The sequence below is a fragment of the Gekko japonicus genome, unplaced genomic scaffold (assembly GCF_001447785.1).
Source record: "Gekko japonicus isolate JY-2015 unplaced genomic scaffold, Gekko_japonicus_V1.1 scaffold1502, whole genome shotgun sequence".
NCBI lineage: Eukaryota > Metazoa > Chordata > Lepidosauria > Squamata > Gekkonidae > Gekko > Gekko japonicus.
In genome coordinates, this window is record NW_015168696.1 from 445,335 (window position 1) to 467,382 (window position 22,048).

Below are 22,048 nucleotides of genomic sequence, written 5' to 3' on the forward strand. Positions count from 1 at the left end.
TGCGCTCCGAAAATCCACCCGACGTTCGTGCCTTTCGCGCGGCGACTTCTCCGTGTGAACGGGGCCAACATTCGTTTAAGAGCACAGCTTGAGTCCCGGGGCACCTTTAAGACCAACAAAGTTTTATTCAAGGTATACGCTTTCGTGTGCATGCACACTTCTTCAGGTACAACGATATATCTGAGGAGATATATATATATCTTTGTACCTGAGGAAGTGTGCATGCACAGGAAAGCGTATACCTTGAATAAAACTTCATTGGTCTTAAAGGTGCCACTCTGGACTCAAACTTTGCTCTGCGTGCTTCAGACCGACAACGGTGAGCCACCTAAATGTTTGCTCAAAACATTCTATTAAAAAATGCAATGAAACCTGGAGTCATTTAGAGAGACCTCTTTGAGTTAGTAACCCAAACATTTCAGAAATAAGATTTGAAATGGGGGGGGAATCTTCTGTGAACTGTCCCCATGTTCCTTTGCTGGATCCACACTGCCTCCCAGCACTTCCCCGCCACTGCTCATTTCTCCATTTCCAACTTTCTCCCGTGTGACATAAGAGCAAAGCCCTCGAGGCAAGAAGGAACCCTCCCTGCTGTGCCTACAGTCTGCCTGCCACACCTCCAAGCAAAACGTTCCTGGATGAGCACAGGGTGACGCTCCAAAGCAGACCTGGCAAGATAGTTCAAAACATCCCCCCCCCCATCTGAAACTGGGGTGTGTGGGGAGGGGAAAGGCTGCATCAGTCCTACTCAGACGGCTTTTCATGCAAGGGAACCTGGCTGGGGAGTTCCGATACGAGGAGGGCGCTGCGGACGGAGTGATAAGTGCACAGTTGTGGGCGCGGATGGGAAAACACACCCGACTCTGTGACTCACTCCGAGCGAGAGTTCCCCCTCCTCTCCTCCTCTTCTTTTCTTTGAGTGATTCAAGCAAATGAATGAGGGACGCTGATTTCCTGCCCGGGTGACTCAAAGCCCGAGCCAGGCAAGAGAGGGGGACTGTTGCATCACCCAGTCGAGCACTTCTTCCGGCAGCTGCTGCCGTGCGCTGGCAGGCCAGAAGCAGACGGGCAGCAGCCACTGGGAAGGTGCCGGGCAGTGCCTTGTTTGCAGAAGGACGCATCCGCCCCACGCAGCCGGCAGCAGGCATATAAATAGAGCCCTGCGTGCCTGGGCCGCCACCTCGCCCTGAGAAATCTGCAGCTAGCTGGAGACTCGCTGGCTGGCTTTATCTCATATAATTCATCCAATTAAAAAACTGCACACAGCGGGAACTCAAGAGACGGGCGAGACGGCTGCGTCGCTAAGCAATGTTAAGGCAGCCCCGTGAAGCGGAGCGAGCTCCGGTTCACAAAGGCTCACTCCGGAATAGGTTTTGTCGGCCCTTCGAGGCGCCGCTGGACTCAGGTAGGGCCGGCACGACCACTTGCGGGCAGGCCGGGTCGCTCCACTAACCACAAATCTGAATCTATGGCTGGAAGGTGATTTATTCACCCGTCACTTTGAACTACAGGTTCGAGTCTTGTGCGAATGCAGACGTCCTCGTGTAAAGACTCGTCCCTCGTGCATTACGCGCACGCAGAACATTTATTCGAGAGCTGAATGGAGAGCAGAATCGGGCAGAATCAATTTCAGCCAGCAGAAAGACTCCCACATGTCAATTTCAGCAGTACCAGCCCATTTGGGAATCTTTCGGCCACCATAGAGAACAACGGAGGGAATGGGGGCAACCTGTTTGGGGGCCTGTAGAATTGGTCAATGTTCTTGAAACTTGGTGGGTATCTTAGGGAGAGGCTCCAGCAGCTACCTTGCGAGTTTGGAGCCTCTCCCTCAAACCCCTTCACACACAGAGTGTAGCTCCTTTCCACAGCTCTGAACACAACGGGGACTCCAAGTTGGTTTCCAAGGACAGTCAGCAGTAGAAGACAACTGGGCGGTGCTATCGAACCCTCGCAGCATCCCAAATGCAAGATAATCAGTATCGGCACAGAACAACGCCCCCCCCCCCCCCCGGGGCCCTTCCCCCAAACAAATCGGTATCGGCACAGACCAACGCCCCCCCCCCCCCGTGGGCCATGTTCCAAGGAACGGGAGAGGCCGCTGCCTAGTGGGAACACACACACACACACAGTCTGAACCCAGACGGGGTCTGCCCAGGAAACGCCTCTGCATGCCTGAGCCAATGCTCCCTCTAAGCTGTGGAGTCTTGCGAGCAAAAATTCTACTTTGTGAGCTACTGGAATTAAAGCTACGAGCTAAAAATTCGGCTACTGCATACATTAGTTTGCTCTGGAGCCGTCCTTCCTGAGCCGAGACAAAAATGGGTGAGCCGGAGGCTAAAAAACTGTGAGCTAGCTCACACTCACTCAGCTTAGAGGGAACACTGTGCCCGACCCCTGGCCGTAGCAGGGCACAGCAGAGGGCTACAGGAAGCCAGCGGCCCAACTTGCTTCATATATGCTTGGAAAGAGCCACAGCCCAGAGACCCTTCTCTGCACGTGGAGGGTCTGAGGTTCACTCCCTCCTCCTGCATCTCAAGTTCAGGAGTTCTCTCCTAGGAACTTTCTCTGCAGTAGGCTCTGGTAAGATGCTGCAGGCCAGCGCAGCCTGTTCTGAGCTAGACGGTGCAAAGGCCTCAAGCGGGGGAAAAAGCCGCTTTATCAGTACGTCAGCCAAAGGAACCCAGTCTGCCTTCAGATCCCTCCAACTGGAGACGGGGCGCCGGGCATCCTTTCGTTTCCATGAAGGGACTGCGCGTATTTGCATTATTAAATAGTGACGGGGTTACGGGAAAGGCAGGAGCTGCGGTGGCTCAAGTGGTTAAGATGCTGAACTGCAGGCTGTGGAAGGTCTGTAGTTCAGCAGTTCGAGACCCGAGTGTGCCGCATGGTGGAGTGAGCGCCCGTCTCTGGCCCCAGCTCCTGCCAACCTAGCAGTTCGAAAGTAAGAAATTGCAAGTAGATAAATAGGTACCACTTCAGTGGGAACAGCGTTCCGTGCGCCTTGGTGTTTAGTGATGCCGGCCACGTTGTTAAATGAATTTGCACTTACAGGCTGTATTAATGTTTAAATAGTAATCTTGTTTATGTATACTTGACTTATCTTTTTATAAAATCGTTAAAAAAAAATAATGCCGGCCACGTGACCACGGAAACATCTTTGGACAGCGCTGGCTCTTCGGCTTTGAAATGGAGATGAGCACTGCAACCCTAGAGTCGGATTCGACTGGCTTTCGAACAAGGGAACCTTTACCTTTACCGTTATGGGAAAGGCGAAATTAAGCCAAAGCAGGGTGTACCGTCCCCCCGAAAATTTGCCTCTCACATCAAACAGAGGGTACAAAGAACAGAATAATAGTGCCTTCCGCTCTGATTCCAGAGTTTTCAGATTCCAAAGTCTGCTCTTTTTACATCTAGAGGCAAACCAAGGAGAAAGATCAAGGGTACAACCGTGACATATTTATGCCTTTGAATTTCTGTTGATGGTGTTTGAATTGCTCCAAGTAAACTGGACACTGAATAAGAACTTATACGTCTGTGGATATTTTTCTTTGGCATAAATAGATCATGGTTGTTTTGTTCTTTTCCACCTTTTTACATCTAGAGCTAGTTACAGGTCTCCTTGGTTTCCTGTAACTAGAGGCTTCAGAATGAGTTCCTTTCTAGAGAAGAACCGAGACAGGCAGCTGTATTTGTCTGTAGCCGCAGAAAAGGGCAAGAGTCCAGGTGCACCTCAAAGACTAACAAAATATGTGGCATGGGAGCTCCTCCCTTGCCACAAATTTTGTTAGCCTTTAAGGGGCTCCTGCTCTTTTCTATTCCTAGAGAATGAAACGTGACCAAAGCCGCTCTGCCAGGAAGGGTGTGTGTGACGCAACTGGGTTTTGAAGCCCGAAGCAGAAGCAAGACAAGTTCCTAGAAGCAGGAAACAAGACTGGTAACCAGTGTTCCCTCTAAGCTGAGTTAGTGTGAGCTAGCTCACAGTTTTTTAGCTTCCGGCTCACACATTCTTGTCTGAGCTCAGGAAGGATAACTCCAGAGCAAACCAATCTTTGTAGGAGCCAAATGGCTCGCTCACAAATTTAATGTTAGTAGCTCACAAAGTGCAATTTTTGCTCTCGAGACTCCGCAGTTTAGAGGGAACATTGCGTGGTAACGCGATGCAGAGAGCAGGATGAAGAAGAGGAAGAAGAACTGCCAATCGGCATAAACGCCAAAGAAAGGCATCACGGGCTGATCTGGGGACCGCAACTATTCCTATCGACTGTCCAACTAAGAATTGTAGCGGCAACCAAAGAGGAACACACGATGTAGGTATACAAGGGAATAGTAATCTGTGTGAAAAAGACACTAACACTCGTTCAATAATAACCAAAGTATTGATACAAATACAACCATATAAGCACAATCAAGTCCAATCTTAAAGTAGGAAAGTATCCTCTTGAGGTGAAGATGGATGAAGAATAATATATGAAGAATCCGGATATTAAGAACTCAGTTTCGAAGAACTTCCTCAGTAACAGCACATCTCAGGAAAAGCTCAAGGCTTTACATTACACTGCTTTCCATAATTGCTAGCTTGTAGAGGCAGTAATAATGGAAGGAAGTGTGATGAAAAGCTTTGAGCTTCTCCTGAGATGCGCTGTCAATAACTGGCCATTTATGAGAAGTTAGGGGTGTGCAAAAAAAAAAAATTTGGCCCGATTCGGATCTGGCAGAATCGGGTAGAATCAATTTCAGCCAGCAGAAAGACTCCCACATGTCAATTTCAGCAGTACCAGCCCATTTGGGAGTCTTTCGGCCACCATAGAGAACAACGGAGGAAATGGGGGCAACCTGTTTGGGGGCCTGTAGAATTGGTCAATGTTCTTGAAACTTGGTGGGTATCTTCGGGAGAGGTTCCAGCAGCTACCTTGCCAGTTTGAAGCCTCTCCCTCAAACCCCCTCCCCTCCAGCCCCCAGAATATACTCTATGTTTTCACCATTGACGTCAATGGCTCATAGGATATAATGGGGCCGAATTGCCACCAAAATTCGGTGGCAAGCCCATTCAGATCAGAGAATCTGAACTGACCCGCAGGAGCCCAAAAGGGGCCCGAATGGGCCATTTTCGGGGGTGCATTCAGTTCAGACGAACCGAATGCACATCCCTAATGAGACGTGTTTACTGTAACCCACAAGAGTGCATACAACCTATTTGAAGAAATATTGTTTCAGTTACTGAGGAACTTCTTCGAAACAGAGTTCTTAATATCCGGATTCTTCGTATATTATTCTTCATCCATCTTCACCTCAAGAGGATACTTTTCTACTTTAAGATTGGACTTGATTGTGCTTATATGGTTGTATTACTATCAATACTTTGGTTGTTATTCAACTAAGAACGGTGGCACGGAAAAGCAGAGAATGGCAAAGTCAAAAAGTTTTTTTAAAAAATGCCAGAGGAAGATAAAAGCAGACCTCTGTCGATGGAATAGTTGAACCCACATTGCAGGACACTGACCACAGACAATTCAAGGTGTTGATTTGGAACTTTGAGGCCCTACAGAGCTGGGGACTGGGGTACCCGGAAGACCGCCTTCCCCCATATGTTCCTGCCCAGTTAATGAGACTCCACGGAGAGGCCCTACAGAGTTGTAAACTACAGAGCCAGTTTGGTGTTGTGGTTAAGTGCGCGGACTCTAATCTGGGAGAACTGGGTTTGCTTCCCCGCTCCTCCACTCGCACCTGGCTGGCTGACCTTGGGCAAGCCATAGTTCTGATAACAGCTGTCCTTGAAAAAGAGTCGTTTCTGTCAAGAGCTCTCTCAGCTCCACCCACCTCACAGGGGGTGTCAGTTGTGCAGAGGGGAAGGGGGAAAAGTTTGTCAGCGGCTCTGAGACACCTTTGGGTAGTGAAGGGCAGGGTATAAATCCAATCACTTCTCGTCTTCTTCTCTACTGGCTGCCCCATTGATCAAAGATGCTCGTTTGGGGAGGGGTACACGAGACAGGGCCTTTTCAGTGGCAGCCCCGTGACAGTGACGTGGCTGATGGATCTCAGAAGGCGGTGGAGTGGGTCAGAGTTTCAAACCAGGACCTGGGAGACGCCGGGATTATTCAGCCCAGAAAAGTAGCCATGGGCAGGTGAAGACTATGGCCCAGGGCTGCTGTTCCGGGGAAAGGCAGAATGGTGTGACCCACCTTCATCCAAGAGCCCGTGCCAGGGCCACTTTAAACCTCAGTTAGGGTCCTAAACACTGCACTATTCCCTAATGGGACTAAAAGCACTGGGTGGGTGGGGGGAGTTATTTCCAACTGGGGAAACAGCAGGCAGGGAACCCCGTTCCTGAACGCTGCAACCCATGTCCTACAATATCAGGCTGCTTTCGAGGCCAAGCATCGCATAGAATCACAGAACTACAGGGTTGGAAGGAGGCCACACAGGCTATCTAGTCCAACCCCCGGCTCAATGCAGGATCCACCTAGAGCATCCCTGACACGGGTTTGTCCAGCCGCTGCTTAAAGACTGCCAGAGAGGGGGAGCGCACCGCCTCCTTGGGCAGCTGATTCCACTGTGGCACAACTCTGACGGTCAAAAGGTTTTTCCTAAGATCCAGCTGGTACCTTCACACCCTTAATATAAACCCATTACTGTGAGTCCTCTCCTCTGCTGCCAACAGGAACAGCTCCCTGCCCTCCTCCAAGTGACAGCCCTTCAGATACTTCAAGAGAGCAATCAACCTCCCTCAACCTCCTCTTCTCCAGATGGAGCCTTCCCAAGAAGTCCCTCAGCCTTTCCTCACAGGGCTTCTTGGTCTCCAGGCCCCCGATCATCCTCCTTGCTCTCCTCTGCACCCGCTCCATTCTGTCCACACCCTTCTTGAAGTGAGGCCTCCAGAACTGCACACAATCGCAGCTGGAACTGCAGTTATGATAGTCCAGCACCGTGGTAGTTTGACCCTAAGTAAGATGCAGTCCCTTGGACTGCAAGGAGATCAGATCAGTCAATCCTAAAAGAAATCAACCCTGACTGTTCCCTGGAAGGCCAGATAATGAAACTGAAGCTCAAAGACTTTGGCCACCCAATGAGAAGGGAGCACTCCCTGGAGAAGACCCTGATGCTGGGAAAGATTGAAGGTCAAAGAAGACGGGGACGGCAAAGGACGAGATGGTTAGACAGTGTCATAGATGCAACGGACATGAAATTGAGCCAACTTCAGAGGACGGCGGAAGACAGGAAGGCCTGGCGGAATCTGGTCCATGGGGTCGCTAAGAGTCGGACTCGACTGTGCGACTGAACAACAACAACAAAGCTAAAAGTAGAGACATCACCCTGCCAACAAAAGTCCGCATGGTCAAAGCAATGGTATTCCCAGTAGTCATGGATGGCTGCGAGAGTTGGACTATAAGGAAGGCTGTCGAGATCTTTGTTCCTCCCGACCTCTGAATGTCCCGTTGCGAGACTTCTGGCTGCGTCGAACAGGCACCTCAGAATTCGAACAGAGTGTGTATTGAGGGCATACACCAGCTCACGTTCCTGGCGTGATCGTTCGTTCGCACCCCTCTCTCTCGCTACTCACAATCCTCTCCAGATTCCTCCCTGGTGCCTTCCGTTTCTCAGCTTTATTCAGTCTCACAATCAACATTACATGCAATTAACAATCTTTCCCATGTGCTTTCCATCCACCCATTCCTGCAGTAGTTTTCCCCTGTTCCACGTGTGTCTCTCTCTGTATCTCCGCCTTAGAATCTTGCCGGTGTGGGGAAGCAGCGGCCCGCCCGGCGCCTCTCCCCAGAATATCCATACAAACTGCTGGTAAGGGCTCTCGGACTCTCTCTCGGGCGCGTCCCCTCCTGGGTTTCGAGCCAGGGTCTCCCTGGCCCCCAAATGTGCCTCCCGAACCCCGTTCCTCTCTGGGTGATCTCAAAGAAGTCGGCGCGGGTTGCGCCAGTCTCGCCGCAGCGGCCGATACGGCCACGGCAGAGCCCGCGGCGGGACAAAGGCCGAGCGCCGAAGAATAGATTCTTTTGAACTGTGGTGCTGGAGAAGACTCTTGAGAGTCCCTTGGACTGCAAGAAGATCAAATCAGTCAATCCTAAAAGAAATCAACCCTGACTCTTCCCTGGAAGGCCAGATAATGAAACTGAAGCTTAAAGACGGGGGACGGCAAAGGATGAGATGGTTAGACAGTGTCATAGAGGGCCTAAGGCCTGGCGTGATCTGGTCCATGGGGTCGCGAAGAGTCGGACTCGACCGTGCGACTGAACAACAACAACAAGATGCATCAGCCGTGACCTAGATGACTCAGGCTAGGCCAATCTCGTCAGGTCTCAGAAGCTAAGCAGGGTCGGCCCTGGTCAATATTTGGATGGGAGACCTCCAAGGAAGCCCAGGGTTGCTACAGAGAGGCAGGCCATGGCAAACCACCTCTGAACGTCTCCGGCCTTGAAGATCCTATGGGGTTGCCATAAATCAGCTGCGACTTTCCACCACCAAGATTCATTCACTGACAGAATACCTCCCCCCCATGTGGTGTGCCTGAGGTTAAGGGGCTGGGCTTCCACCCTACTGGGCACCCGTCCCAAACAGCCACGGCCCTCTCCCCCGCTCGACAGCTCTCAACAGGCCAGTTTTGCCTTCAGAACGCTGTTACCTTGTGGATCAAACACGTGGAAGCCCAGTTTTTAAATCGTTAAACCACAGGAACCCGAAGATTCCCACGGAATCAATGGGGGGGGGGGAGAGAATTCTGGGGCACTGGAACCTGACTCCCCTTAGCCAGCCTGACAGAGGGGGATATACCCAGCTGGCAAAAGATGCCACTTATCTCCACTTGGTTTATATCTGCAGTGCCCTGGGACCTTTGCCAAGGGAGAGAAACCATCCTCCAGAGTTTGGTGTCACGTCTGAATCAGACAGAACAGCAAACTAGGGTTCTTTTCTGGCCTACCAAACCAGGAATCCACGCCACAGGTCGGCAGGGTGTTGTGTCGGCATTACGCCCAGGTAGAGCCAAGGGCAACAGACACCTGCAACTGTGGAGGCCAGCTCAGGTACGCTGCGGTCCATGCAACTCTGCAGGGACACCTCCTTGGCAGGTGGGAACACCTGAGAAGCCAGCCAATGGGACGGGGACCCAAAGAAGCCTGCACGGAGGACGCCGCTCATTAACGAAGGATTAGCGTGCATAATTAGCAAGGGAAGCAATGATTTTAAGAAGCTGGAAAGCCAGCCCCTGTCTGGAAGAGCCGGGCCAGACAAAACCTGTTAAGCTCAGAAGCGAGAAGCACCAGAAGTTGGGAGGTTTAAGCACAAGGAGAACCAACAGAAACACGTACAGGCCCACACGCTGCACTGATGCACACAAGGACAGGCTGCGGGAATTTAGGGAGGCCGGTCTCCAGAGAGCAGAGAATGCTGGAGCAGGAAGGGACATAATCAACCCACTTTGGCGTGCAAACTACATAGTAAGCTTAACCGACTGGGGCTCTCCCTCCCCAGTTTGGTGTCGTGGTTAAGTGCGCGGACTCTAATCTGGGAGAACCGGGTTTGATTCCCCCGCTCCTCCACTTGCACCTGCTGATGTGACCTTGGGTCAGTCACAAGCTCTGGCACAGCTGTCCTTGAAAAAGAGCAGTTTCTGTCAGAGCTCTCTCAGCCCCACCCACCTCACAGGGTGTCTGCTGTGGGGAGGGGAAGGGAGAGGAGTTTGTGAGCCGCTCTGAGACACCTTTGGGTAGTGAAGGGCGGGGTATAAAGCCAATCTCCTCTCTCTTCTTCTTCTCTTTGGCAATTTGGCTGTCAATCAAAAAGTGTCCCCTGCATTACCAGACTCAGCAGGGCAGTTTTACCCTTCTGGTTATACCCTGGGAGAACTTGCTGGTGCAAGCTTTCTCCCCGAGTTCCCTAGCAGAAAATAAAAGGTTTCAGGAAGAAACAGAGAGAGGGAATTCCATATCATGAGCTGGGAAAGAATCAGGCCTTTAAACAGTCCAGCAGAAGAAAACTGAGCAAAGCAGCCCACAGTGCTGGGGACTGGGAACCCAGACGGCAGCGACGGCAGCAGGGTGTCATGGGTCAGTCTCAGCCTGAGACAAGCTCTACTGAGGATAAATCAGGAGAAAGGGATTCCTCAGGTGAAGAGGAGCCTCTTGTAGCCAGGCCTGAACCTAGTGGAATCAGAGAGCTACAGACTACTCAAGGCTCACAGCCAACAGCTGATCCAGAGCCACCACCCAGCGCCAATGCGGCAGGTGAGAGGTAATTCAGACTAGTCCACCTGGCTCACCTCCACCCTTCGAGTGCCAGAGACAGAAGCTTTGAAAGGAGCTACAAGCAAAGCGGCAGAGTGCTCGCCTCCAGGCCCCTCGCCAGTTGCTTGCTGATGACAGCCTGAGTAGTTGCAGCAGGACTGCCTATAAAATCCAGGACTGGGAGCCTGCATGTGCTGAAAGCAACAAGTCACCAACCTCTTGACTCAGGGGTCACAGCTCTGAACTCTACTCTGTTCCTCTTGGATCGGCTCTTGACACTGACTCTGGAATCTTCCTCCCTGCGTTTGTGAATGACCTCAGACTGTTGGACCTTGCCTCCTGTATAATGTTTTGAACTGCACTCTGTTCGCTTGGTAAATGATCTTTGGAATGAACTTTGACTCTGGAATTTGGCTTGGACTGAGCCTAGACTCTGACACAAGAGGCAGCCTCACCAGCTGCCTCTCCACAAGCTACTCCAGGGTGGGCCCACCCCAAAAAGCCCTGCAGTACCAGTGCGACTTGGCTTGGTTAAGTGTGCAGACTCTAATCTGGGAGAACCGGGTTTGATTCCCCACTCCTCCACTTGCTCCTGGCTGGATGACCTTGGGCAAACCGTAGTTCTGATAAGAGCTGGCCTTGAAAAAGAGCAGTTTCTGTCAAGAGCTCTTTCAGCCCCACCTACTTCACAGGGTGTCTGTTGTGGGGAGGGGAAGGGAAAGGTGTTTGTAAGCCGCTCTGAGACTCCTTTGGGTAGTGAAGGGCAGGGTATAAAGCCAATCTCTTCTTCTTCTTAGTGTACCCCCCCCCCCAACCTGGGAAAGTGTCTGGTAAATTAAAGCCAAATGTGGACAATCACGACTTAATCAGAGAACAAGTGTAAATCAAACAGCCGTGAGAGTCTGACCCACAAATCAAGCAGTCAACAAGACCTGCAAAGAAAATGCTTTCTGTATATTATGGTCAACAAGCACCACAACACAATAAACAAATTCCTTCAAATCTTAAGAAAATTCTTGTGTAAAAATACATCGTCGTCGTCTCTGGATTATATAACAACGTTTCAAAACTAGATCTTCCTCAGGAAATATTACAGCAGTACAAAAGCTCTCTTGCTCAGGCGCCTGGGGTCTATTAGAAGCTTAGCAGCATATTTGAGCCTGAATACTTATTGAGATCAGCATCCTATCTAAATGTATTATCTTGCCTCATTTTTCATAAAGCATGAGCAAGAGAGCTTTTGTACTACTCTAATATTTCCTGAGGAAGATCCAATTCTGAAATGTTGTTATATAATCCGGAGACGACGTTGATGTATTTTTACACTAAGATTTTCTTATGATTTGAAGGAATTTGTGTATTGTGTTGTAGTGCTTGTGGACCATGATATACAGAAAGCATTTTTTTTGCAAGTCTTGTTGACTGCTTGATTTGTGGGTCAGACTCTCACGGCTGTTTGCTTTACACTTGTTCTCTGGTAAATTAAAGCGCCAATCCACCTGCCCTGCAATGACCTGTGAGGCAGCAGAGGAGCGTTCCCATGACACACAGAGCCAAAAAAGTGGGGCAGGCCAGTAGCTGCCAGCCCCCCACCCCCAGCCAGCTGTTACACGAGTGGTTAGGGCGCTAGACCAGAATCTGGGAGAGTCAGGTTCAAATTTCTACTCTGCCATGGAAGCCCGCTGGGTGACCTTGGGCCAGTCACACATTCTCAGCCTAACCCTACCTTAAAGGGTTGTTGTGAGGATTGAATGAAAGAGAGAATGATATAAATGGCTTTGGATCCCCAACTAAAGAAATAAATACATGAATACCAGAGGGATCCTCTTCTCTGACAGACTGCCAGAATGTTTTGAAAGGGACTTGTGGTCCATCACTGACAGGGAGGGGCCCTGATTCAGTGGTAGAGCCTCTGCTTGGCATGCAGAAGGTCCCAGGTTCATTCCCCGGCATCTCCAGTTAAAAAGGACCAGGGAACAGGTGATGTGAAAGACCTCCACCCGAGACCTTGGAGAGCTACTGTCAGTCTGAGTAGACAATACTGACCTTGATGGACCGAGAGTCTGATTCGGTAGAAAGCAGCCACATGTGAAAGTTCCATTCAGGAGAGGGGCCGTGGCTCAGTGGCAGAGCCTCTGCCTGGCATGCAGAAGGTCCCAGGTTCGAACCTCGGCATCTACGGTTAAAAAGGACCAGGCAGGAGATGATGGGAAAGACCTCCGCCTGAGACCCTGGAGAGCTGTAAAGAGGGGCTGTGGCTCAGTGGCAGAGCCTCTGCCTGGCATGCAGAAGGTCCCAGGTTCGATCCCCGGCAGCATCTTCAGATGAAAGAATCAGGCAGTAGGTGGCATGAAAGACCTCTGCCTGAGACCCTGGAGAGCCATTGCCAGTCTGAGTAGACAAGACTGCCAGCCCAGTTCAATTCAAGGAAGCTTCATGTGTTCAATCACGTGCTCAAACATTTACGAGCAGCCTGCCAGTGCAGGAAGCAGCCGACCGTCTTCGGCAACTCCCCACTTCCTGCAGCGGCAGGAGGGTGAGGGCCCGACTCCAGCACTGTGGGCAGATACAGTGGCGGTAAAACTTGGAAGCGCTAACGTTTTGATCTCGCGTTCTGCGTGTGTGGGGGGAAGGACTGCCCCCGCCCAGCAGCTGACAGATCGCCTCTCACACCCCCTCGAGCCCCAAATATGGCCAGAGCTGCATCGCTGCCGCTCCATGGAAACGGGCAAATATTTCCAAGGGGTGCAATGAGCCATCTCTAGTCCAGGGCGAACAAACGAGGGAGGCGATGGGTGCGATTTGTGCCGGAGCTGTGAAGAAAGTCGTTAAAAGAGCCACAAAGACGTTCGGGGATGATGAGAAACGGCTCCGGGTACAACATCTGCAGAAGGAAAGGCGGCCACGGATTCCCTCGTCGAGCCTGTTATGACGGGGCAGGGTTAGGGAGCATTATGGGATGGAAGTTTTAGCATTTCAAGGGGAGGCGTGCCAAATGCAAGGAGCCTGGGGGGGGGGCAGCCTTGTTGCAACATTTCCTGGAGCGCAAAGTCACGCTCAACTTGCCCATGGGGGAGGTCTTCATCGCTACTGCAGGGCGCCCTGGAAGAGTCGCTGGGTTTCCAAATATAAACACGCACAGCACATGCCCCTGTGACATTTATTACAGTCCACTCATCCGATCCGAGGGGGGGGGGGGAGAGAGACAGGCTGCACACCAGAAGCAGACAAGTCAACGCTGGAGTAAACATTTCTCCAGCCGCCCCTGCTGGACAGAAAGCTCTCAACAACCCAGCCAGCTGCAAAGAGTTTTGGGCAGCGGAACCCGACAGACAGAGAGATGTTTGTCGAGAGAAAGCAACGAGCGGAGGAGGAACCTGCTTGGGAGAGAACGCCCACGGCTTTGCTCTGGATTAGAACACGGTGCACGGAGGCCAGCCGGGCAGGGTGGCGCAAGGTGGAGGGAGCCGGTACCAGGTGGGGGGGGGGAGGGCCTGACGTGCACTCCAGACCCGGCAACGAGCCAGCTTTACCCTGAGCCTTTGCTCGAGACCCGGCGGCGGATTTCGCTGAAGGAAAAAGTCCTGCTTACCCAGGGCACAAGGAAGACCAAAGCTCTCCCGCCGCCCAATTTTAAACTGCAAGTTCCTTTTCTGTGCGCCTGCTCCCGGCCTCTCCCCAAGGCTCTTTTGTCATGATAGCGCTGGTACAAAATACACACACACACTCGCCTCACTGGTCAGCAACTGGCGGCCAATACGGAGAACCCGGCCCATGAAAAGAAGAAGAGATTGGCTTTATACCCCATGGCCCTTCACTACCCAAGGGAGTCTGAGAGCGGCTTACAAACTCCTTTCCCTTCCCCTCCCCACAGTCAGTGGGGCTGAGAGAGCTCTGACAGAAACTGCTCTTGAGAGAACAGCTCTTATCAGAACTACGGCTTGCCCAAGGTCATCCAGCCAGGTGCAAGTGGAGGACTGGGGGAATCAAACCCGGTTCTCCCAGATTAGAGTCCGCGCACTTAACCACGACACCAAGCTGGCAGCTGGCTGGCCCATTCAGCACAGGTGGCCGCCACCCCCGCCCTCCACGCAGGGCTCAGACCTGTCCATTTTCCCAAACGGCCGCCTCCATCCCTAAGATGGCTCAGCCATGGAGGGAGGGGGGCAAGCGGGCTAAGCAAGACGTGCTCCGGGAAGGGAGGGAGGGTGAAGCAGCAGCAGCAGCAAAGTCACGTGGACAACCTTGCAAGCGCCTCCTATTGATTATTGTTACAAGCCGGCAGCGACATGGGACCACATGTGGTTGCCCAGCAACCGCACACAGACAGACATGCATGAGACCCCTCCACACGCCGGTTTCCTATTTCCAGCCTTGCAGCACCTACAGTTAAAACAGTTGCAGTAGAGAAGAAGGCCCCTGCAACCCCGTATTTCCTCCGGGGAGAATTGCTCAGTGATGAAGCGCCCGCTTTGCATGAGGAAGTCGCAGGTTCAACCCCCACCGTCTCCTTTTCAAGAATCCCACGGGGCAGAGCCAGGAAGGACTCCTGGATGAGACCCCGGAGAGCCCTTGTCCATCCGTCAGAGGAGACTCCCTGCAAAGGAAGTAGCATGCCCACCACTGTTCCCTCTAAGCTGAGTTAGTGTGACCTAGCCTCTGGCTCACACATTTCTGTCTTAGCTCAGGAAGGACGGCTCCGGAGCAAACTAATTTATGCAGCAGTCAAACGGCTCGCTCACAACTTTAATGCCAGTAGCTCACAAAGTAGAATTTTTGCTCACAAGACTCCACAGCTTAGAGGGAGCATTGGTGTCCACCATCTACGGGGTATTAACTGTGTTCCGAGGTAGACTGGCCCTTCTTCCCAACTGGGATTCGACGCACATGGCAGCTGGAATAGACAAGTTTGGGGACTACTAAGAAGAAGAAGAAGAAGAAGAGAAGAGATTGGGTTTATACCCCCGCCAGGGTTCCCTCTAAGCTGAGAGCTCACAGTTTTTTAGCCTCCGGCTCACACATTTTGGTCTTAGCTCAGGAAGGAGGGCTCCAGAGCAAACTAATTTATGCAGGAGCCAAACTGCTCGCTCACAACTTGCATGCCAGTAGCTCACATAGTGGAATTTTTGCTCACAAGACTCCACAGCTTAGAGGGAGCATTGCCCCCCGCCCTTCACTTGGAGTCTCAGAGCAGCCTACAAACTCCTTTCCCTTCCCCTCCCCACAACAGACACCCTGTGAGGTAGGCAGGGCTGAGAGAGCTCTCTCTCGAGAACTGCCCTTGAGAGAACAGCTGTGCCAGAGCTTGTGACTGACCCAAGGTCACATCAGCAGGTGCAAGTGGAGGAGTGGGGAATCAAACCTGGTTCTCCCAGATTAGAGTCCGCACACTTAACCACTGCACCAAACTGGCTGTAGAGCAGTAAAGAGGGAAACAAAGACCCGATAAACAAGCACAATCCCCCAAGGAGTTATCCAGTGCAAGCCCGGGTGACATTACAGGGCAGATTCCCTGGCCTACAGACAGGATGGATTTCTGGAGAAGCAACCGATGAACCCAACAGGAATCGCATGCTCTTGCTTTCCTCCTTCTACGTGATCGCAGCATGCACGCGAGCATGCGTTGCCAGCCCACCCCACCCCACCGCCTTGTTCTACCTCTCCGAAAAGCCCTAGAAGGCATGTCTCCGGTGGCGCTGGCCTCAAAATTGCCAGGCGCAGGAACAAGTAATTGTAGGTTTGTGGTAATCCTTTAAAGAACTAACTTGTTCGCAGCCGGCTGAGAGATTTCGTTGTTAATACTTTGGCTCCGTCAAGCATGTATTTTTTTTTGGGGGGGGGGGGACACACATCAAAAGGCACCAATCCGACAGGATGCAAAAAGAAGTGAGTAGATGCAATAAGCTTCCTAAGCTAATGAAACGCATAAAAGGACTTAACTCAAAGCTTTAAAAGGGGAGGGGGACAGCCACGGCGGGGGGGGGGACTGAAATGTGCCATGCACCAACGTGACACAAATCCCCACCCCCCCAAAAAAGACAGCCTGCAGTTTTCTCATGGCCTGTGCAGCCGGGAGATTCCAGTCTAGACGGTTCTCCCCAGGGGTCTATTGCCAGCGGCGTGTGGGGGGGGAAGGAGTTTTAACAACACCCTCCGGGCAGCCCGTTGGGGGAGAGGACTTTCAGATGTGATTTCAGCAGCCCATTCCAGCTGTGCCACAGACAACATTGCTGGCCACAGGCGTGACACTTACCCCATGCATCAGTTTCTTAAATCTACTCAGCAATCCCAATGCAAAAGAACTCGGGGATAATTCTCGCTCGCTTCTCCAAGCCTTCTTCCTGTAGAACTCTGTGCAAGGAGATCAAGAGAAAATCGGGGGGGGGGGGGGGGGAGGCTGCTCTGGCGGAAACAACCCCCTTTGCCTAGTAGTTTGGGGTTGTTTTTTTTTTAATACTACCCTTCTTTTGCGGCATGCAAGAAGGCATAACACCTTCCAGGAGTCGCTCCGGAGAGCAGGCTATACGCATGTTAAATAATGTTCTCCTCAGCAATCCTGCAAGGTAGGCCAGGGAGAAAAAGAGAGAGTTTGTGTCAAATTGTGTGTATGACTAGCCCATCATGGCTAGATGGCTATCTGTCAACACTGTGGATCCTGTGAACTTGGGCAGATCATGGAAGGGAGGGCAGGAAGGGTTGCCTCAGTGCTTAGTTCTTGTGGCCCTTTCTTATACGCCCAGGGAAATGCTGATCGCCACTTTGGGGTCAGGAAGCTATTTTTCCCCAGGCCAGTTTGGCTGGAGATCCTGGAAGGTTTTTTTTGTCATATTCTGGGCATGGAGCAGGAGTCACTGGGGGCGTGGGGGGAAAGGTTGTTGTAAACTTCCCGCATTGTGCATAGGGTTGGACTAGATGACCTTGGGGATCCCTTGCAACTTCATGATTCTATGATCAGTAAAAATGGTATTCAGAAGGTATTGTGCCACCTCACTTCTAATTTTAGGGGAGGTGATGCTGGAAAGGATCGTGTTAACTTCCGCAGTAAAAAGCACATTTTTGCTTCCCCCCCCAAAAAAAAAGAAGTTTCCCAAGCCTCCCTTCCCACCGCCAGTCACTTTAACAGCCCCACTTCTCCCCCCCCACTACAAAAATGTCAACATGCCCACCTTGCACTTTGCTTTCTTTCGCACAACGTGGCTGACTCTGAGGGCCCAGAACTTCGGCCCTGGAGAGCATTTCGGTCAACAAACACTTAAGTGTTTGCATGAGCAAATAGGCTCGGAGACTTCGGGAGGCGACTGGACCGTGCTTCGTGACCATATTTATTGTAGCTGTCTGAGAAGTTCCAGATGGCCGCCAAGCCGCCTCGCAGAGTCCAGATTGTTACACAATCCAAAACATGCATCTGCCGCTTCCAGACAAGCTGGTTTCTCAGGAGCGGACGATCCCAAAGACCCAAACCGGGAAGCTCATTCACAGCGCAGCCCTTCTCCAGAAATGCCCCCAAGGTACATCTTTCAGCCTCTTGCGAATACTCCGAGCTGTGGAGTCTTGTGAGCAGAAATTCTCCCTTGTGAGCGAGCGATGTGGCTCCTGCATCAATTAGTTTGCTCTGGAGCCACATCCTTCCTGAGCTGAGACAAAAAAATGTGTGAGCCGGAGGCTAAAAAACTGCGAGCTGGCTCACACTCACTCAGCTTAGAGGGAACGCGGCTTGCGAGGCCTGCGTTAGGTGCAGAGCCACAACCGGAGATCCAGGTACAGACCTACTGTGGAACTTTAAAAAAAACTGCAAGCAGCAATGAGGGGAGACCGCATGTGAGGAGAATGACCTCGGCACCCATACAGACGTCCACATGGCCTCCCCCACAAGGCAAAGAGCATAAGGGGGGAGGGGGTGCGTGCAAGAGTACCAAAATGGAACAAAATGACCGTGCCCTTGTGATGCACCCCCCCCCCAATTCCTCGGTGCTCCTTCCCGATCGAGCAGTTGCAGATTTATTACCACTTGCTCCATTACTACCACAGGTCTATGGAATCCCTGTCTGTTTATCTCTGAAAGGAAATGTGAATGCCGACGGTGCAGTAAGTCGAAAGTGACTGACGGAAAGTGCTCCGGCCCAGTTTCAAACTACCAGCTGATGTCTCTTTGCACTGGTTCCGGGCTTTCTGACTCCCTGGCAAAAGCACAGGGGCTTCCCCAGCCCACCATCACCACCAGACGTCTCGACTAGGACACAAAAGGACACCTGGCCTTCCCCACCAGCGCAGAGCCTGGCCCCACACCTGTTGAATTCATCTCTCCCCCCCACCCCCACCTCCTTTGCTTGCAGAATGGGAGAACAGCCACCAGGCCCAGACTAGTTTAGACCAGCTGGACCGGGGAGAGAATCTAGAAGCGGAACAATTAGCAGCCCCAAACGGCAGCAAGGGGGTGGGGGGGATGCGCAGTGAAACTTCATTAAGGCAACCGATGCTAGAAGACATGATCAGCGTGCATACAATTCGCCCCTGGGCACAGTGACGTGCCAGGAATTATTGCAAACAAGGACAAACTTGCGCCGGACGTGGGGGACAGGAAATCACGACAAACAGGGGCCGCAAGGTCATGGCAGGACGCCCCCAGAAGAGGCAGTGTTTCCTCCTGCTTTGGGCCAGATCACAGCTTTTATGAGCAGCTTCCCCTAGAAATACCCTTGCTGGATTTTCCACGGCCCTTCCACTGGCCCAGAGGCATCCCTGCCAGGCTCCGCATGTGCAGAAGCATCCATCGTGCATGTGCCCACGATGGAAATAAGGGGGAGAAAAATCCGCATGGTCAAAGCAATGGTATTCCCAGTAGTCATGTATGGCTGCAAGAGTTGGACTATAAGGAAGGCCGAGTGCCGAAGAATAGATTCTTTTGAACTATGGTGCTGGAGAAGACTCTTGAGAGTCCCTTGGACTGCAAGAAGAACAAATCAGTCAATCCTCAAAGAAATCGACCCTGACTGCTCCCTGGAAGGCCAGATAATGAAACTGAAGCTCAAATACTTTGGCCACCCAATGAGAAGGGAGCACTCCCTGGAGAAGAAGACCCTGGTGCTGGGAAAGATTGAAGGTCAAAGAAGACGGGGACGGGCAAAGGACGAGATGGTGAGACAGTGTCATAGATGCAACGAACATGAAGTTGAGCAAACTTCAGAGGACGGCGGAAGAACGGAAGGCCTGGCGTGATCTGGTCCATGGGGTCGCGAAGAGTCGGACTCGACTGTGCGACTGAACAACAACAAGTCCAAACCCGTCCACAGCATTGGACTCTAACATGCACCCACAGCCTCCCCACCGAGGCCCTTCAGCTTTCACAAGGAAGGAACGCTCAGCTCCAGGTCCTCTGAATCAACATCTCAGTTTGCGGCTCTGTCTCAGCCCAAACTTCTCTTGGCCGTGCGGAGATCCCTTAAGGAAGAACCAAGAGGACTCTGGACAGCTGATGCAAAGACAGACGACAGACCTCTGCTAGACCAGAATTTCTCTCCCACACAGACACCTCTGTCTAAAAGTTTGAACCTATGTTGTCCCCCCCCCCACAGTTGAACCGAAACAAAGGATAACCAGGATCGAACTTGTCATTCTTTTGATCTGTTAAATAATAATAAGAAGAGATTGGATTTATACCCCGCCCTTCACTACCCAAAGGTGTCTCAGAGCGGCTGACAAACTCCTTTCCCTTCCCCTCCCCACAACAGACACCCCATGAGGTAGGTGGGGCTGAGAGAGCTCTTGACAGAAACGGCTCTTTTTCCAAGAACAGCTCTTATCAGGACTACGGCTTGCCCAAGGTCATCCAGCAGGTGCAAGTGGAGGACTGGGGGAATCAAACCCGGTTCTCCCAGATTAGAGGCCACGCACTTAACCACGACACCAAACTGGCGCACTTAACCACGACACCAAATTTTAAAAAAGCATCCTCACTATTTCGCATGCTAATGTAACAAACCACTCCTATATATACACCTATTATATGTAATTTCATTTCACTGTCTGACGAAGCATGCGTGCACACAAAAGTTCACACCTTGAATAAAACTTTGTTGGTCTTAAAGGTGTCCCTGGACTCTGACTTGGTTCTAGTTTCCAACGTATTTGAAAAAGTGTGCGTTGCACAGGAAAGCTCATAGCTTGAAAAAAGCTTTGCTGGTCCTCAAGGTGTCCCCGGACTCTAAATTTGTAGCTCCGCAGAGTAACCTCACATGCTTCATCCTGGGGGAACTGGGCCTTCTGATCTCAAGTGATAACCCACCCCCAACACACACACACACACACAGAGAGAGAGGCTGTAACTCTGGGCTTAAAACTCCCACTGCCACAGTTCATGCATCAGACAGCCAAAGGCCAACACAGCTCATAAATCTTTAAGGCGCTATTTGATGCTTATCTGGGGCCACGGGCACACTGGATAGCCAGGGGAAGGAGACCTGATCTACACGGTCTGGTGGAACTGCCTCCAAACCAGGCACATGATACCCGGGGAGGTCCTCCCAAAAGCTGCCCAGACAAGTAGAGGCATTTATTTCCAGCGACCACATGGCTGGAGATGCTGGGTGTTGACGATCTAAGGAAAAACGGCGTGTGTGAATTCAGGCTGAACTTCCGAGATGTACCCCAGGGCGCTCCTTTAAAAGAAAATCCGTCAGTTTCTCTCTCTTTGCTTCCAAAAGAAGCCTCAAGATAGCTAATGTCAGGTTTCTGATCCTTCCCCCACTCTCTGGTTAACTCACACAGCCACGTGGTTTGCACACTGTGCATCTGCTGTCCTCACACTCTGCTCCAAAATGCCCCAAAAACCCTTCCTGGCACACACGTCATTCTACCTGCTTTCTCGCCGTGGCAGGACGCCCCAGAAGAGGCAGCGTCTTCTCCTGCTTTGGGCCAGACCACAGCTTTTACGAGCAGCTTTCCCTGGAGACACCCACGCTGGCATTCCCACGACCCCTTTGCCGGCCCAGAGGCACCCCTGCCGGGCGCCACATCTGCAGGGCGAGCATCATGCCCACCCCTGGCCCCAAACCACACTTCCCATTCATGCTTTGCAACCCCAAGCGCTGGTGGAAAGCACCAGCCCAGGGTTCTCAAGGAAAAAAGAGCGGAGCGGTGGTGGGGTCTCATTACCTGCCCCTGTGTCGCCACCCCGGACTCCCCATCCGAGTACTAGCCAATGCTCCCTCTAAGCTGTGGCGTCTTGTGAGCCAAGATTCTACTTTGTGAGCTGACTGGCACTAAAGTTGTGAGCCAGCAACTTGGCTGCTGCCTAAATCAGTCTGCTCTGGAGCCCTGACAAAAACGTGTGAGCCGGAGGCTAAAAAAATGTCAGCTAGCTCACACTAACTCAGTTCAGAGGGAACACTAGTGAGTGAGCCATTTGGCTCCTGCATCAATGAGTCTGCTCTGGAGCCCTCCTTCCTGAGCCGGGACAAAAATGTGTGAGCTGGAGGCTAAAAAAATGTCAGCTAGCTCACACTAACTCAGTTTAGAGGGAACACTTGTGAGCGAGCCATTTGGCTCCTGCATCAATGAGTCTGCTCTGGAGCCCTAGTCCTTCCTGAGCCGAGACACAAATGCGTGAGCCGGAGGCTCAAAAGCTGTGAGCTGGCTCACCCTCACTCAGCTTAGAGGGAACAGTGGTCCTAACCGGGGCTGATCCTGCTTCGCGTCCGAGGTCTGCCCGGATCGGGCTAGGGAGAGATGACCGGAGGAGGTTGGCCGTCGCCCGCCTCTGCCTAGCCCCCCTGGAGGGATCCCCCCCCCCCCCCCCAGCCCTCCCAACCCCCCCCGGG

At 52.0% G+C, this 22,048-nt stretch overlaps 1 protein-coding gene across 1 annotated transcript in view; it reads right to left on the reverse strand.

Moving 5' to 3' along the window:
* SLC7A5 (solute carrier family 7 (amino acid transporter light chain, L system), member 5) overlaps positions 1-22,048 on the reverse strand; it is a 68,521-nt gene that overhangs the window by 45,483 nt on the left and 990 nt on the right. The gene's annotated exons all lie outside the window — the stretch shown is intronic.